The following is an 18397-nucleotide window of genomic DNA, read 5'->3' as shown; positions in this document are numbered from 1 at the left end:
GTCTATGCCAAGAAATTTGGAAGACAGCTACCTGGCCTACTGACTAGAAGAGATTCATATTTGTGGCCATTCCAAAGATCAAAGGAATGCAGAAATTATCAAACAATATCATTAATATCACATGCAAGTAAAATTTTGCTGAAAATAATTTAAAAATGGTTGCTGCAGTACATTGACAAGGAATTGCCCGAAATTTAATCTGGCTTCAGAAGCAGACGTGGAATGAGAAGTATCATTGCTGATGTCAGGTGGATCTTGGCTGAAAGCAGAGAATGTTTATCTGAAAGATGTTTATCTGTGTTTTACTGACTATGCAGTGTTGTTAGGCAATGTGGCTCACAATAAATTAAAGACAACATTGTGAAGGATGGGGATTCTAGAACACTTAGTTGTGTTCATGAGGAACCTGTACATAGACTAAGAGGAAGTTGCTTAAACAGAACAAGAGGATTAAATGGATTAAAATCAGGAAAGGTGTGTGTTAGGATTGTATCCTTTCACCATACTTATTCAATCTGTACGCTAAGCAAATAATCCAAGAAGTTGGACTATATGAAGAAGAATGTGGCATCAAGATTGGAGGAAGACTGATTAACAACCTGCAATAGGCAGATGACACAACCTTGCTTGCTGAAAATGAGGAAGACTTAAAGCACTTACTGATGCAGATCAAAGACTATAGTCATCAATATGGATTGTGCTTCAACATAAAGAGAACAAAAATACTCACAATGGGGCCAATAATCAACATCATGATGAATGGAGAAAAGATTGAAGTTATTAGGAGTTTCATTTTACTTGGATCCACTCTTAATGCCCATGAAAGCAGCAGTTAACAAATCAGACAACATATTACACTGGGCAAATCTGCTGCAAAGGCCTCTTCAAAGTGTTAAAGGGCAAAGATGTCACTTTGAAGACTAAGGTGCACCTGACCCAAGCCATGATATTTGCTACAGTAGCCTCATATGTATGTATAAGAAAGACCATAAAATTATTAATGCATTTGAATTATGATGTTGGTGAAGAATATTGGATGTACTGTTGGCTGCCAGAAGAATGAACAGATCTGTCTTGGATGAAGTACAACCACAGTGCTCCTTAGAAGTGAGAATGGCCAGAGTTTGTCTCTCATACTTTGGTTATAGTAGTAATTAAGTTGTGTGTCAACTTGGCTGGGCAGCTGGATGTAGTTATATTCCCCATGATGAGACTGGTAAGCAACTTCATGGTGGAATCTACTGAAGCAGCTGAGTATCTGCCTTAGGGATGTGGTCTGCTTCCAGTATATAAGAAGCTTTGAGAAAGGTCTCTGCAGCTTTTTGGTACACTTGGACCCTGCATGCAGCTGAGTCTTCCTTCAGCAGCCTGCCATGTTTCCTGCAGATGTTGGGACTATCTCTGGACTTAAACTAGTGGTCTGCCACATTGTTTGGTAATCTTGGGACTGTGCCATTTTATTTGTCAGCCTTGGGTTTATCAGCCTCAGCAGCCAGAAGCTGCCTGAGTTAAGAGAAACTTCCAGCTTCAGTGGGCTGGGAGCAAGAGGCAGAGTTGCAGCCCAAGGTCATGGGGCTTTTCATCCAGCCCCTAGAGCCTGGCACTTTGAACTTGGACTTCTAGCCTCCTAAACTGTAAGAGAATAAACTCCTGTTTGTTAAAGCCATCCACTTATGGTATTTTCTATTAGAGCAGTGCCAGATGACCAAAACAGTTATGTTATCAGGAAGGACCAGTCCCTGGAGAAGGATATCCTGCTTTGTGTAAAGTTAAAGAGTCAGTGGAAAAGAGGAAGATCCTCAATGAGATGGATTGACTCAGTGGCTGCAACAATGGGTTCAAGCATGGGCACATTTCTGAGGATGGTGCATGACCGAGCTGTGTTTCATTCTGTTGTTACTGTGAGTCGGCTCCAACTCGATGGCACCTAACAACAACAGTCTATATAACCTACTTTATTTGAATATCTTTGTGAAATAAAAGCAAGCAAATGCTGAGGATGGGGTCTAGTATGACATCAGGGAGTGGCCCTGTGGCTGAAGAATTTCATCACATGCTCAAAGAGGAACCTGAAAGTTTCAACAAACATTTACATACATCTTGACTATTTTACACAAATGACTAGAGTTAAAAGACATTATAACCATAAAGGGAGAGAATAAGGTTCTGTTTGCATGAGCAGTAGCTGTGGCTTTGTGTGTGTGTGATGTGTACAGTGCCTAGCAGAGAGTTGTCCTTACCTTGTTGCATTGGTAATAGCACAATATGCTATTTAGCCAGCACCATCAGTCTTGGGTTAAATATGACCTGATATTCCATTAATAAGGCTTATCTCGGTATTTAGTAAAAAGATCTTACTCCAGAAGCTCTCATCCTTAGTATTTTCATAAACTTACTTTTTTTTTTCTTATTAAACAAGGACACTAATCATAATTCCATATGGGGGGAGGTTGATGAGATGAAGTCATTGTTTTAGACATAAATTACTGGCCTATTCTGAAATATAAAGAATCCCCTATACTGACACTATTAGACTTTGCATTTCTGACATCTGCCATTTAACATTCTCACTCTCTTTTCCCTGCTAGTTGCTGCTATTGCTATCAGATGCTTGCCTCTAGCATTCCTTTTTTCATTATGCTATGAGCTGGAAAACAAGATGGTGTGGCTTGTTAGACTTGCATGTAATTGAATCAGTAAGTATTGAGTCAAGAGGGTTTGAGGGCTTCTCTAGTGGAATAAAGTTACATGTTACTTTGGTCATCTAGAAACCATTGCCACTTATTTATTTTTAATGTGGCCTAATGGTTAATGCATTTGACTGCTAACTGAAAGGTTGGAGGTTCAAGTCCACTGAGAAACTCCTCAGAAGAAAGGCCTGATGATCTATTTTAGAAACACCAGCAATTGAAAAACCTTACGGATCACAGTTCTACTCTGATACACATGGGGTCACTATGAGTTGGAATCGATTGTATGGCAACTGGTTTTAATTATATGTGGAAGTACTTATGTTTAGGGCTCACAGGATTTCAACACTATAAGCTACTTTATACACTCACAAATCTTAACAAAAATAAATGTGTGGTTTTAGTTTTACTCAAACAGTGAGGAGCAATAAGACTGTCAGAAGACCTATGTTTTGGTTGTTCCACAGCCATTTGATATGTTTAAATTGTACTTTAAGAATAGATGCATACAGTTCTTTTCTTGGAAAAATCATTGCTACCTACTTGTAACCCCCATGGTACATTGAGTTCTTGGGACCAGGAAGGTGAGAAAAGCCATAGTGGGAGAGAACACTGTAGGAATAACCAAGGCCTTGGGCATGGAGAGGAAGAACGCATTGAGAAAAGTGACTGAATGCCTGCTGGGCACGGTGTTACACTGTGGGGCTACAAAGGGTATCCACTCTAATCACTGTCTGAGGAGACAGATACACAGATACCTCTATTATAATGCAGTGTGTGCTGTGACAGACACTACACAAGATACCATAGGCCTTGGACCTTGGAGCCTTGGGGGTGGAGGTGGGGCAAGGAAGCCTTGTGGGCTGTCACCGGTGTCCTTTAATTCATGTGCAACACAGCCATGATTGTATTGTTTATAAACAAATGTCTTAAGCGTATCTTTGCAACTTCTCACATGTGTAGGAGATACTGTTACAATCATTTGAAAGTATGAATGAATTCAAAACAGGGTTTGTTTTTGGTTTTTGTTATGGTGTATTTTCTCAATTACTGAGTATTGAAAGAACAACTGCCACAATGTAGGAATCCTCAGACAGTTTTGAAAAAAGTCTTCTGCCAAACTTTGGCAGATAATATGTGGAAAGATTTGAGTAGAGGATGTTAAAGAAGGCAGAGGACTCAGTTGCATCCTGGGACATCGGGGAGGTACAGGAAGAGAAGCCTTGATTGGTGGCTGTCAGCCGAGATGAGGAGGAGGCAACAGTGATTTTTTGGCTTTTTTCCCTATTTCGGTAAAGGCAGAATACAAGTTACGGTAGCATAAGGAGAAACATCAAGTGAAGGGGTAGAAACAAGCAGGTGTTCACTATCTAGGGTGAAGTTTGCTAATGGGGGGAGAAAGCTAAAAGGGGAGGGTCTTTTGGATAAAAGAGATATGAGCCTATTTTAGGCCCTTTGGGAGTTAGCCGAAATTCTGGTAGTGCAGTGGTTAAAGCATTTGTCTGCTAACCAAAAGGTCGGGAGGTTGAACCCACCAGCCACTCTGCAGGAGAAAAGATTTACAGCCTTGGAAACCATATGGGGGTTTCCCTGTCCTATAGCATTGCTACGAATTGGAATAACTTGCAGGCAGTCGGATTTTTTGTTTGTTTGGGAGGTAGCTGATAGCTGGACTAGGTTGATGATATAGAAGAGGGGTGTTGGTGAGCTGTGAAGGCTACATGTCCCTTCCTCCTGTTGATGTGCTCGGCAAAGAGTCAAGCCTTGTTCTCTCTGAGGGGAGTCATTAGCAAAATTATGTAGATAAATTCAAGGTCCTTGCTCTTCATGTGCCTTTTCCTCTTCTTGGGAATTTTAGATTGTTTATTAATCATTCCCTAAAATTTAAAACTTAGCAAACAACATCAATACCTATATATTCCAGAGTCTAGTTTCCAAAGCACTTGAACATGGGTTGTTTCTTTTGTACCCCCAGAAATCCTAGCCTTAAAGAGCATCCTTGGATCTGTGTTACTGGAATCATCTGGGAGCATTTTAGAACTGCAGAATCTCAGGCTCTCCTCCTCTGTTGTTGTTGTTGATATGTGCCATCGAGTCGGCCCCGACTCATAGCGACCCCTCCTTGGGTTTCCGAGGCAGTATCACTACGGAAGTAGGATTGCCCAACCCTTTCTAGACCTACTGAATCAGAATCTTCATTTTAATAAGATCATCACATACTGAGTGATCACACTGTCTGAGGATTCCTACATTGTGGCAGTTGTTCTTGAAGTTTGAGAAGCATTGCTCTAGAAGAGAGGTTCTGAAAATATGGTGCCCACTGGCTACCACTGTCAGCCACTCAGAGGGGGATCTATGCAGGAGATCCTGGATGGAGTAGGAGAACAATGTAGAACCCAAAATGATTTTTTAAAAAAAGGACCAGGTTTGCTGGTCTGATAGAGCCTTGTGGAACCCCTGAGACTGTAGCCCGTAGCTGCCTTCCAGCCAAACAAAAGTCAGGCCTATGAGCTGAACATTTACATTAGCTGGATACACTCATAGGAAAGATCAATCATGGGAGAATAGAAGGGCTGTGTATGCACAGGGAGACAGGTGGGGCTTGGGGTGGGCAGGAATGCATGGGAGGGAAGGACACAAGTAAGAGGTAACTATGGAGAGGAAGTGAGAAGAGAGCTATTGCATTGTGGGAAATTGCAGTCAATGTCATGAGACAAAGTGTATGTGAACTGCTGTGTGGAAGATGAATTTGCTCTGTAAACTTTCACCCAAATCACAATAAAATTTTTTAAAAAATAAAATACAGTGCCTAGACTAGCAGCATCAGCATTATCTGTAACTTACTAGAAATTCACACACCATACTACTGAATTATGGTTCTACAGCTTTAGTGCATCAGATTTTTTTAAAATCTTTTTTTTTTAAGTACCTGGAGGGTTTGTTAACCACACATTGTTGGGCTCTACTCCCTGATTTTCTGATTGCGTACCTATAGGGTTGTTGTTGTTGTTGTTATGTGCCATTGAGTCGGCCCCGACTCATAGCGACCCCTCCTTGGGTTTCCGAGGCCCAGTAATTCGTGTTTCTAACAGTTTCCCAAGTAATGCTGATGTTGCTGGTCAGGGACTCTACTTTGGAATCACTGCCCTAGAGGCTAGCCTGAGTTAAGTGCTTCTGATTCTTACACTCATGAAATTGAGACTTAGGTTGCCAAAGTCTAGCTGAGGCCAGAGCAAATATTTTCTAACCTTGGATTCTTGGAGGTAATAAAATTTGGAAGAGTTCTCTCATTTTTGGTTGATGGCTTAACTGAACATTTTAACGTCTTGTGGATTTTAGAAGTTGTGGGTGTGCATGAGTGTATTGTCTGGTGTTCTTCTGTTCTGCGACCTTTGCCTCAGAACTGGCCTTTAGTGTACAGATTCATCATTTATTCTGTAGTGGAAGAAGAGGGCAAAGGGTCATTATTTCTACTCCATTTAGAACGTGAAAGGTCAAAATCATGTGACTGCCAGAGGCAGCATTAAAAGCAAAAAGAAACCAGGTCAGCTTTACCCCCCTCCTCTTTGTGGTGTGAAAGTTGCCAACATGTTTTTGGCAGCTGACTGGGTTTGATCTTTCAGTTTGTGTTAAACACTCAAGATCGCATGGGCTCCCCGCCCTCCCTACTTCTTTAATTAAACAAACTATCAGAGTGTCTCTGCTGCCAAAAAAACAGTACTCGGAGCATCTGTTCAATGAGGGCCCTCTTTTTGAGAGTGGGTAAGCAGGGCTCTGTGTGTGTGTGTGTGTGTGTGTGTTTGTTTAGTAGACTGGACGGCAGTACTGTCCAGGGGAAGTCTCTTCTCTTAAACCAAAATGAAAGTGACTGAGGTAGTTTTTCTTTTTAACGTTTCCACCTACATATCTGACCAACTGCTTTGTGTAGACACTTGCTGCTAACCAGACGGCTGGCGGTTCAAACCCACCAGCCACTCCTCAGAAGGAAGGTTGGGCAATCCTACTTCCGTAGTGATACTGCCTCGGAAACCCAAGGAGGGGTCGCTATGAGTCGGGGCCGACTCGACGGCACATAACAACAACAACAACAAGGTTACAAAAGCGATCTATGCCTAAGTATGTCTTTAAGTAGAATTTGTAGGTCAATCAGAATAGATGGATACAGTTTTAAGCCTTACTTTAGCACAAGAAAAGGCTTGATGGCTTTTCAATGATTTAAAAGCTACATGTGCAGCAAGTGAAGGTGATTGTGATGAAGACTTTGTTGTGAGTAGGGGATTGGTTTAGTGGTTCAAAGTGAGAGAAAATTTACATAGCATTAAAGGACAAGTTTGAGTCAGAGTTCCTAACCTCAGGACTCCCTGTAGAAGGAAATTTTAATGCAGACAGCAACTCAGATGGGAGCATTTATTCATTCTCACCATTTTTCTTGGTTTGATCCTGGTCATATTTAAGCCATGTTCCCCATGAGGGTAAAAGACTCTTTTAAGTTCAATCCTGTTTAGTAGTGAAATGATAGGAAGAGATCTGGCGTCACACTTTAGAGCCCAACTCTGCTACTTGTTAGTTGTGTCATTTTTGGGGCAAAGTGAGTGACTTCATCTCTTCTAAGCATTTGTTACCATATCTGTTAAATGGGAATAACAACTCCTTCATCTTGGGGTAATTGTGAATATTGATTGAGTGAGATCATTTAGGTGAGGCACCTGGCCCTGTGCCATTTAGCTATTTGCAACTCCAGGCCATTTTACCTAACATTATTTGCTCCTCCAAAAAATTTCTGCCTGGTTGACCATACTTTCATATAAGCAGCCTTTAGAAAGAATGCAGAAACAGTTCTTTGAGCCTGTCAGGCACACTCTTGCCTAAGGGCTTTTGTGTTAGCAGTTTGCTCTGCCAAGAACACACTCTTAACATTTTATTTACTGTGATTGCATATATGTAGCAAAATGTTTCCATTTTAACCATTTTTAAGTGTACAATTCAGTGACGTTGCCTATATTCACCATGTTGTGCAATCATTACCACTTTATTTCTAAAACTTTTTTAGCACTTGATACAGAAACTCAGTACCCCTTAAGCAATAACTCCCCATTTCCTCCTATCTCTAGCTCCTATTAATTCCTAATAAATTTTGGTCTCTATGCATTTACTCATTCTAGATACTTCATTTAAGTGGAATCATATAATATCTGGCCTTTTGTGCTACCAGATTTGCACTCAGCTCTCTACCTCACTTCTTTCAGGATTCTGCTCAAATGTTACCTTGTAAAAAGACTTTCCTGACCACAGTTTAAATGCATCTCCATCCCATGAATGATTAAACAAAAACAAAAAAAACAAAAAAACAAAAAAACCATAAGACAAACCAAATTCACTGCCATGGAGTCGATTCGACTCATAGCGACCCCCTTTGGGTTTCCAAGGCGGTATCTCTACAGAAGTAGATTGCCCAGTCTTTCTTCTGAGGAGTGGCTGGTGGATTTGAACCGCTAGCCTTCTGGTTAGCAGTCATATGCCTTAGGCACTATGCCACCAGAGCTCCTACAGCTTTATTTGTACTATTTGCAGTGACTCTTAACTAGAAACAACTCAGCTTCCCATCAACAGGTGACTGGATAAACAAATTACGATACATGTGTACCATAGAATCCTCTTCATCAATAAAAAGGAATGGACTATTTTTAAAGAGAACTACACAAATGACTCTCAGCATAATTATGCTTACTTCGCTCACCTCCGCCCCCCCCAGAGTAGTAATGAAAGAAGCCAAATGAAAAAGGAATACTGTATTTTTTTCTGCATATGACAAACCCATGTAACATGCAGCATAGTGCACTTAGGAAAATAGTGCAGGGTGGTAAGGTTGTGCAGTTGACAAAAAGATATAATATGTGTGTTTTTTGTGTAAAAATATGGTACCTATAAACTCATTAGGAGCTCTGGTTGCGTAGTGCCTAAGGCACTTGACTGCTAACCAGAAGGCTGGCGGTTCAAACCCACCAGCCACTCCTTGGAAGGAAGGTTGGGCAATCTACTTCTGCAGTGATAACACCTCAGAAACCCAAGGGGAGAGGTCGCTATGAGTTGGGTCCAACTCAATGGCAGACAACAACATAAACTCATTGCCTTCAAGTTGATTCCAACTCATAGTGACCCCCAGGACAGATATTTATGGACGCAGACTGCCTCTTCTTTCTCCCATGGAGCAGCTTTTGGGTGTTTGAACCACTAACCTTTTGGTTAATAGCTGAGAGCTTTAACCATGGCACCACCAGGGCTCCTAAAATCTGGTACATACTATATGATTCTGCAGATATATGTAATTGTAGAAAATCAGACATTAAATGCGGATTGAAGCAGATCAGTGGTTGCATGGGGACTGGAGAAGGGGAGGTAAGCAGCTGGGAGATAGAAACTGCAAAAGGTAGTACAAGGGAATTTTGGAGGTGATGAATATATTCACTGTCTTGATTTTGGCAGTGATTTAATTTATGTATACATGCCAAAACTTACCAAGCTGTGTACTTCACATACATGCAGTTTATTGTATAGCAATTATATCTCAATAAAACTATTTTTTTAAATAACTTTAAGACATTAGTCTCAGCATTGCTCTCCAATAGAATTTTCTGTGTTGATAGAAATGCTCTATCCAAGTGTTAAGCCACTAGCCACATGAGACTGCTGGGCACTTGAATGTGGCCAGTGTGACTGAAGAACTAAACTTTTTTTTTTTTCCCCGCAGTTTTTTTTTTTTTTTTTTTTAAATTGTGATTTAGGTGAAAATTTACAGAGCAAATTTACAGAGCAAATTCGCTTTCCATACAGCAATTCACATACACTTTGTCTCATGACATTGACTATGATTTACTCCAATGCAACAGCTCCCCTCCCATTTCCTCCCAATAGTTACCTCTTCCCTGTGTCCATCTCTCCATGCCCTCCTGCCCCCTGAGCTGTCTCCCTGTGCATAAACAGCCCTTCTTTCTCCCATGATTGTTCTCTTCAAAGAGTATATCTACCTCAGGTACATGTTCAGCTCATATGCCTGTCTTTTGTTTGGCTGGAAGCCACAGGTGTGGGTTCAATTCGAGACCTGAAGGGCAGCTAGGGGCCATAATCTCACTGGTTCCGCTAGGCTCTATCAGACCAGCAAACCTGGGTCCCCTCCTGTTTTTCCCAAATGATTTTCAGTTTAGTTCCACATTGTCCTCCCTCTCTATCCAGGATCTCCTACATAAATCCCCCTCTGATTGGTTGACAATGGTAGCTGGGCACCATCTAGTTCTTCCGGTCTCCTAGTCATATAGGCTGTGGATCACATGGTGTACCAGTCGCTAGGACCAATTGTTTCCACGAATCTTTGGTTTTCTTCATTCTTCTTTTCTCTGGACAAGGAGAGACCCATCACTGCATCTAGATGGCTGCTTGCAAGCTTTTAAGATCCCAGTTGCTACTCGCCAAAGTAGGAGGTAGACAATGTTTTGTGTAGTCTGTTATGCCAGTTGAGGTTGGTGTCCCCTGTGACTATGGCCCTGAGCCCACAGGTTCAACTACTCGGTCCCTCTGGGTAGCTGACTGTGACCAAGATGTGATCACAACCTTGTCCCTTGTCAGCTCTACTATACACCTGGGTATTCAGATCATACAAATACACTTATAGGACCATTGTCTGGCAACCATATACATGGTCTTGGGTACACGCCCTGCTTCATAGACATACCTAATATTTCAGCCTGTCCACACATCTATTCACCCGTATACCCATGTTTGCCTTCATTGACAATGCAGTACTGTATGTGCAAAAGGGTTCATTTGTTGTCTGTACCTCCCATGTACCTCTGTCTTCCTCTTCCTCACTGCCACCATTTTGATTACTCACATTGGGTACATTGCCCTTCTTGAAGAACTAAACTTTTTAATTTATTTAACTTATTATTTTAAATGTAAAATTTACATAGTCACGTTTAGCTGGAGTCTGTCATATTACACTGCACAGGTCTAAAGCCTTACCACCTACTGCAGCATCGCTCCCATGCACATGTTAGGTCTTAGACTCTAGCTCTTGAAGCTGCCAGCACTGTGATGGTTGTTTTATACTTAGATGTCTCTACTTATGTGGAAACTTTGCTAAGAATGCCCTTAGTCGAATACATGAGGCGCTAAGTCTTGTTTCAAACTTTCCACTCTGTGACAAAGAAGTGTTGCAGTGGCTTGTGCTGAATGTAAACAGGTGGTTTGCCTTTCTTTGAAAGTTTTTTTTTTTTTTTTTTCTTCTATTTAACTTACTGTGCAGCAGTTTCCTTAGAAGTGAGAATGGCCAGACTTTGTCTGTCTTGCTTTGGTCATGTTGTCAGAAGGGACCAATTCCTGGGGAAAGATATGGTGCTTGATAAAGTAAGAGGGTAAGTGAAAAAGAAGAAGACCCTCAACGTGATGGATTGAAGCAGTGGCTGCAATGATGGGCTCAAGTATAGCAGATTGTGAGGGTGGCGCAGGACTGGCAGTGTTTCTTTCTGTTGTACGTGGGGTCACTGTGAGTAGGAACCAACTCAGTGGCACCTAACAACAGCCCTGAACAGCATATGCTTAAAGAATAAAAAGAAAACTTCTGTATCTCATTATGCTATCTTTTCTACCCCTTAAGTTTCTCATAAATAAATTGAGCATATTAAAATAAATTTTATGGCACAGATAAATTTTAGGTAAAAATTTTTGGCCATGTTTTATAGACAGTAGTGATAAGTTGGTCTTTTTAAGGAAAAGCTAATTATCCCCAAAGAGAGTTAGACTTTATTAAGGGGTTTGGAGGAGGGCGCTAGGGGAGCCTGTTCTTTTTTAAATTCATGAGGCTGGAGCTAGGAAGATTCTGCTCAGTGCTTTTTTGTTTTGATTCTCTCTGCCCTTGCTTCTCTTTAAAACTAGAGAGCTAGCTATGATCTGATAGTCTTGTCTAGGTTCTGGCTTCTAGACAGATCCCCTTGGGGAAAATCATTTAGCAAAGCATGATTACTCATTGCCCTAGTCATGGAAAAGGTAGCACCTCTGTTCTTTGGGTGGGGCTGCAAGGGAGGACCAACAGTGGAACTTTGGCTGGGTCAGCAAATGGTGGTGGCCAGTTACCTGAGTGAGACCACACTCCCTGTGAGCTGAAGAGAGTGTGTAGGGGGCAGGTAGGAGAAATGATGTTGTTGTTGTTGTTGTTGTTATTTGCCGTGAGTCGGCCCCCGACTCATAGCGACCCCTCCTTGGGTTTCCGAGGCAGTATCATTATGGAAGTAGGAGTGGCTGGTGGTGGGTTTGAACTGCTAGCCTTCTGGTTAGCAGTCAAGTGCTTTAGGCACTATGCTACCAGAGGAGAAATGATAAAACTATGGAATTGAGAAAGCTAGAGTCAAGGAAGTTTAAGCAGCCCTCCTACCCCCCAAAAAAAGATAATTAGGAACAGCATGTAAAGCTAGCCGATTGGCTGGCCATATTGCCTTTTATCGCTATCTCCTTGTCTATCTTTGTCTGCTTATCACCTGTGTCATTGGCATAACAATGTTATTCTTGGTCTCTAGTAGCCTTGTCTGTCTGCCCCACTGACTGAATCATTTTCTTTCTACCTGTGAGATCACAGACTTTTGACCACTCACTGACTCATCTTGTCAGACATACCCAGGTGAACTCAGGAAAAACAAAGGAGAGAAAAAAACCCAGGAGAATTGCTACTTTAAAAGATTGCCTATTCTTTATTTTATTTTTATTTTTTTTTTTAATTTTATTTTGATTTGGGTGAAGATTTACAGAGTAAATTCACTTTTCACACAGCAGTTCACATATACTTTGTCTCATGTCATTGACAAAATTTGCAATGCAACAGCTCCCCTCCCACTTCCTCCCCATAGTTACCTCTTCCCAGTGTCCATCCCTTCATACTCTCCTGTGCCCTGAGCTGTCTCCCTGTGCATAAGCAGCCCTTCCTTCTCCCATGATTGTTCTCTCCAGGGTGTGTGTCTACTTGAGGTAAATGTTTAACTCACTTGCCTGTACTTTGTTTGAGATTGCCTATTCTTTATTGATATTAGGGCCATTTTTAATAGCAGTGATCAAGATTCTTGTATTCATATTTTACTTGATGTTTCAAAAGGCCACTTAATGTAATATGTTTGTTAAAAGTCAGAACATAAGAAAAGCCCAGTACTATTTGCTTGGCTCTTAGGAAAATATTCTGGTCAAGTTAGTTACCCTGAGATAATTTAATTCTTCCCATAGATCGTAAAAATTTCATTACTTATAAATTGAAGCTGAAGCTGCCTGAGCACAAGGGATGTGCAATAATGTTTTGGCTGTGGTTTTCATCTCTTCTGGCCAGAGCTTGAGGATGGTTGCTTCCGCTGTGGGCCTGAGGCTACCTACGCTGCCCAACACACACAATCAGAGAGAGATTCAGAGCCCATGCTTCATGCAGCAAGCGCACTTGCCAAGCAGAACATCTGGGCTGCAGTGCACTTGTTCTCCAGTCCCAGCAGAAACAACAGCTTTCATTTCCTGCAGAGTTCATCTGTGAGTCACAATGCTTGTGTCTGTGTGTAACATACATAAAGAAGGCAAACAGGCTGGTGTCCAAGAGGAATATGGAAGATTTTTCATTAAATTCATTGGCTGCAGTTGTATTTATATCTGTATTAATTGCTTTTAAAACAAAACAGAGTAACAGCTTTACTGCTGTATAGTTTATGTATCAAAATTTGTCCATTTAAAGTGTACAATTCAATGATTTAAGACTAAATGGTGCAACTGTCATCATAAATCAGTTTTAGAAGATTATTATCCCCCCAGTGAGGTTCCATATGCCCATTTATAATTATTACCCACTTCTCCCCACCAGCCACAGACAACCACTAATCTGCTTTCTGTCTCTATTGTAGTAATTTACATATTTTATGATTAGTAAGGTAATAGATTCTTATTTTAGATAGCCGAAAAACTCCAAAAGAAACAGCAAATGTGCATGAGGTCCAGAATCTCCTTAGTTGATCTGGTATTAAAGCTTATTTTTTTTCAGCTATTTTCTTCTACCCACCCTACTGGAGTCCCTGGGCGTTGCGAACAGTTAAGAGCTACACTACTAACCAAAAGGTTGGTGGTTTTAATCCACCCAGAGGTGCTTTGGAAGAAAGTCTTGATGATCTATTTCCGAAAGATCACAGCCATTGAAAACTAGGGAGCACAATTCTATTCGGATGCACATGGGATTGCCATTAGTCGGAATCGACTCTGGCAATTGGTTGGTACTATTATGGTTGTTGTGTTCCCACATCAGTGCCTTTACCCACACTTCACACTGTTCCTTTTGCCAAGGATTCCTCCCCTCCCCCATCTTGCAATACTGAATTCTCCCTATCATTTGAAGGTCCATTTCTGATACTCCCCTGCTCATAAAAGTTTCCCCGATATCTAGGCTAAAAGTATTTTCAGCAGAATTCCATACTATTTTGTTTGTGATTCTCAGAGTTTTCAGTTGGTAGTTTACTTACTTATTAAACATGTAGTTTATCTCCTCTATTAAACCATGAGGAGTGAGGTTCTATCCATTTATCTTTGTCTCCTAAACCCCTCTGTACCTCTCCAGCTTCCCCTACCACTCTCTAAGGACCCGTGTGCCTCCTTAGTAGCACTGGTCACCGTTGTAATTGCTTGTTAAATGTCCTGTTCATCACTAGTCACTAGGCCCTGTTCCCCAGTATCTAGCTTGATAAGGTCTTAATGCTCATTTCTTACATGAATGAAGAATGAAAGCAAGACAGCCAACTGTTTGGATATCCATAGATTTTTACCCTATTCTTCTTTAATATTTTGCTATAGGTACCATAGGGAGCTCTGGTAGCATAGTGGCTAACCAGACGGCTGCTAACCAGACGGCTGGCGGGTCAAACCCACCAGCCACTCCTCGGAAGGAAGGTTTGGGCTATCCTACTTCCGTAGTGATACTGCCTCGGAAACCCAAGGAGCGGTCGCTATGAGTCGGGTTTGACTCGACGGCACATAACAACAACAACATAGGTACCATAGGTTAATTTACCTTTTCTTACTCTGATATTTGTCATCAGTCCCTAAGGTCTTATTTGAATAAACGTCGAGTTGGCCCCGACTCATAGCGACCCCTCCTTGGGTTTCTGAGGCAGTATCACTACGGAAGTAGGATTGCCCAACCTACTTAAAATAGATGTATAAACCAAATCATGATTGATGTTCTTTTTCTCTGCTGTATAGAATCTTGTTTTTCTCATTCACTTATGTATACACTCATATAATCACACACCAAACCAAAAAAAATCCATTGCCATCAACTCCATTCCAATTCATGGCAACCTCACATGTCACCCCCTCATGAAAAATCTACTAGAATTCTTCCTAGAATGAATTTTAATGCAAAGCACCTGTGAGCACTTAACTGTCCCGCTTCCCCACCGGTAACTCTTTTATTCTGATGTCTTTGGCTCACCCTGTCACCCTTTGCAGCTCTGCCTCTTCCTTGTGAACTTGTTTTTGCTGCCACCGCCTTTCTTGTACCTGCTTTGTCCAAAATGGCAGTTTGGGCTCCTTAGCCAGGCAGTGTTTGTTCAGCACTGAATTAACATAGTGCCTAAGGTGCTTGATTGTTAACCAGAAAGCTACCGGTTCAACCCTTGGAAGGAAGGTTGGGCAATCTACTTCTGTAGTGATGTTGTTGTTGTTGTTGTTTGCCGTGGAGTCGGCCCCGACTCATAGCGACCCCTCCTTGGGTTTCTGAGGCAGTATCACTACGGAAGTAGGATTGCCCAACCTTCCTTTGAACCGCCAGCCTTCTGGTGAGCAGTCAAGTGCCTTAGGCACTATGCTACCAGAGCTCCCTCTGTAGTGATAGTGCCTTGGAAACCCAAGGAGGGATCGCTATGAGTTGGGTCTGACTCTACGGCACATAATAACAACAGTGACACCAATGTTGGCTTTGGGCGATGATGTAGGTGAATGGCAGTGTCTCAAGGTTCAGTAACTGGGACACTTGCTCTTCTTCACAATCTTAGACCAGTTACCATTTCCTTGAAACCTAATTAATTGTTTCTTCCTATGAAGAACCATTGTTATCTGTATAGTATAAACTGTGATGCCATGTGGTGTATCTTAGACTTTTTGTTTAATTATTGGTGTAATTATATTTATTCTTCTTCTGAGAGAGCAGGCATCGCATTTTGTTTACTTTTGTGGCGAGATTCTTGATATCTGCACAACAGGTGATCAATAAATATATGATGAAACAATTCATATGTGAGCATGTTATATTATATTTGGTTTAAAGCTGTTACTAGAAGACTCTCTGGGTTCTGTCTTTCATGTAATAGGTGCTCAGAAAAATATTTAAGTATACTGATTTATCAAACATCTACACTGGGTTAAGTCTTGTACTAAGTGCTGTTAGTGATATAAAGTGAAGCACAAAGATGCTGCCCTTTAGAATGTATGGAGTAAGATTGATAAGACTAATACAGGGTAAACCAAAAAGACCAAACCTACTGCCTTTGAGTCGATTTCGACTCATAGCGACCCCTATTGGGTTTCTGAGGCAGTAAATCTTTACAGAAGTAGATTGTTCTGTCTTGCTTCTGCGGAGTGGCTGGTGGGTAGAACCTGTCAAATACCTTAAGAGGGAAAATAAAAAAGAAAGGGAAAAAAAAATATTGGCATAGTTTGGTGAAGGAGGGCTCACCTCCTGCTAGGGAAATCGGGGATGCTGAATGGAGGAGGTAGCATCAGAGTAAATCCTGACAGATGGGAAGGCTTTGAACAGTGGGGATATAGGGAAGACATTTCAATTGAAAGCAATGAGTAAAAGCATAGAGTCAAGGAACAACAAGAAGTTTAATTTGACCAAATACAAAAATGAAAAGTGGGGAATAAGATTAAATTGTGAAGGGCTTCAAATACAGGAATAAGAAGTTTATTGTTTATTATGAATAAGCATTCTGTTGAAGGTTTTTGAGTAGGTGGGTCCACAATCCCAGGTAAAACTGGCAGAATGGTGAAAGAGGAATTGGAGTAGCTCAAACTAGGAAATAGCAAGGAACCAGGGGAAGCAGTTGCCTTTGTCCGGAAAAGGGTCAGTGAGGGCCTAAGTGAGGAACAGGACCATGGGAGAGGATGTTTATAGAAGACTCAGGAAAGGTAGAATCCTTGACAGCCAGTTGAATAGGATAAAGCATGGCTGCTTGGTATCTAAGCAAAGAGAGGAGTCAAAAATAACTCTTAAGTATTGAGCTTTGGCAACTCTGAGGATAGTCAGGTGTGTTTTCACGGGAATAAGGCACTGGAGGGAGTATAAGAAGGGAGGTGTGGGGATAGCTGGTTTGGCCACACTTAGTTGCCAGTAGAAGTATTCAGCAGGTAGATGGAAATGTAGGTCTAGATGTGAGGGACTATGGCAGAAATCTGTATTTCTTCTCCTCTTATTTGTTCCATCATATTTTAAAAAGGAAGCCCCGGTGTGTTTGCTGTCATAGATTATTCATCAGCATGATCTTATTTGTCAGTGTTCCTTCTAGTCATCCATAAGACCTCACCTTAAACTGGGCTTATTAGTGTTTAAAATTTTAACTCTTACTGGCTATTCTTAGTATTGCATTTGTACCTTGGAGGAATGCCAAGTACACGATAAATGTTGAGTTGTTTAAGCCTAGGACAAGAGTTACCCCAAAAAAGTCATTTCTGAAATGGCACTCACTAGTCAATCATTTATTTGGCAGAATTGGTTGTTGGTACAGGCTTAGTATATACCTTATCAATATTTTTCAAGTAAATTTCTTTCTCTATTTTGAAACTTAATATCCTAAAAAAGTGTTTGGAAACCATATCCTATCTCATATTGCCTTAAAAATTGTACCTATGTTTTATCTTCCTATTCAACATAATACAAAAAAAAAAAAAAAAAAGAAGTTTTTCTTTTGCTCAGTTGTAAGAATGAATACATACCGTTCCAAAGTCCTTATTCTTGTTCTGTCTCCATTTATAGGCCTGTAATCTGGTAGCATAGTGGCTAAGACACTTGCCTGCCAGCCAGACGGCTGGCAGTTCAAACTCACCAGCCACTCCTCGGAAGGAAGGTTGGGCAATCCTACTTCCATAGTGATACTGCCTCGGAAACCCAAGGAGGAGTCGCTATGAGTCGGGTTTGACTCAACGGCACATAACAACAACAACAACAACCTAGGCACATATAACCCAAAGTGGCATATATGCAGCAGGGCCCCCTGCAGTGTTAATTGACACTCATGTTAATTTAAGGGAGTGGTCTGAGCTGGGGGAAAATGAGAAAGTAGGCCTTAAGCTTATTGTCTAGTTGGGGAGGGACTCTTGCAGGGCCCAGAACACTAAATCCATACTTGAAGTTTTTTCTTAAGTGAGGCTTGTATCCTTTAGCTTGCTCACATTTGAATCCTTGCTTGCTCTGAGTATTGATATTTTTTTGTCAGTAGAGTTTGATTACCATGGACAAACATACCTTTTGCTTCTACTCTATTTAATCCGTAGTGACAAGTTGTTAAGTCACCAGTCTCTTGTCTTCTTTCTTAAGGGAGAAGAACAAGGGGTACCAGGACTTGTGCCCCTCCTTCTCTCATTTATCTCCTTTCCCCAGCAACACACACACACACACACACACACAATTTCTTTTCTCATTCTCACTC

The 18397-nt window shown here is 41.2% G+C and overlaps 1 protein-coding gene across 1 annotated transcript in view; it reads left to right on the top strand.

Annotated features, from left to right (window-relative positions):
- The window catches only part of ASAP2 (ArfGAP with SH3 domain, ankyrin repeat and PH domain 2), a 378888-nt gene that overhangs the window by 191877 nt on the left and 168614 nt on the right, over positions 1 to 18397 (top strand). The gene's annotated exons all lie outside the window — the stretch shown is intronic.

Source organism: Orycteropus afer, unplaced genomic scaffold (genome assembly GCF_000298275.1).
Source record: "Orycteropus afer afer isolate SDZICR_OR568_19922 unplaced genomic scaffold, OryAfe1.0 scaffold00025, whole genome shotgun sequence".
NCBI lineage: Eukaryota > Metazoa > Chordata > Mammalia > Tubulidentata > Orycteropodidae > Orycteropus > Orycteropus afer.
This window is presented reverse-complemented; position numbering and strand designations above follow the sequence as displayed.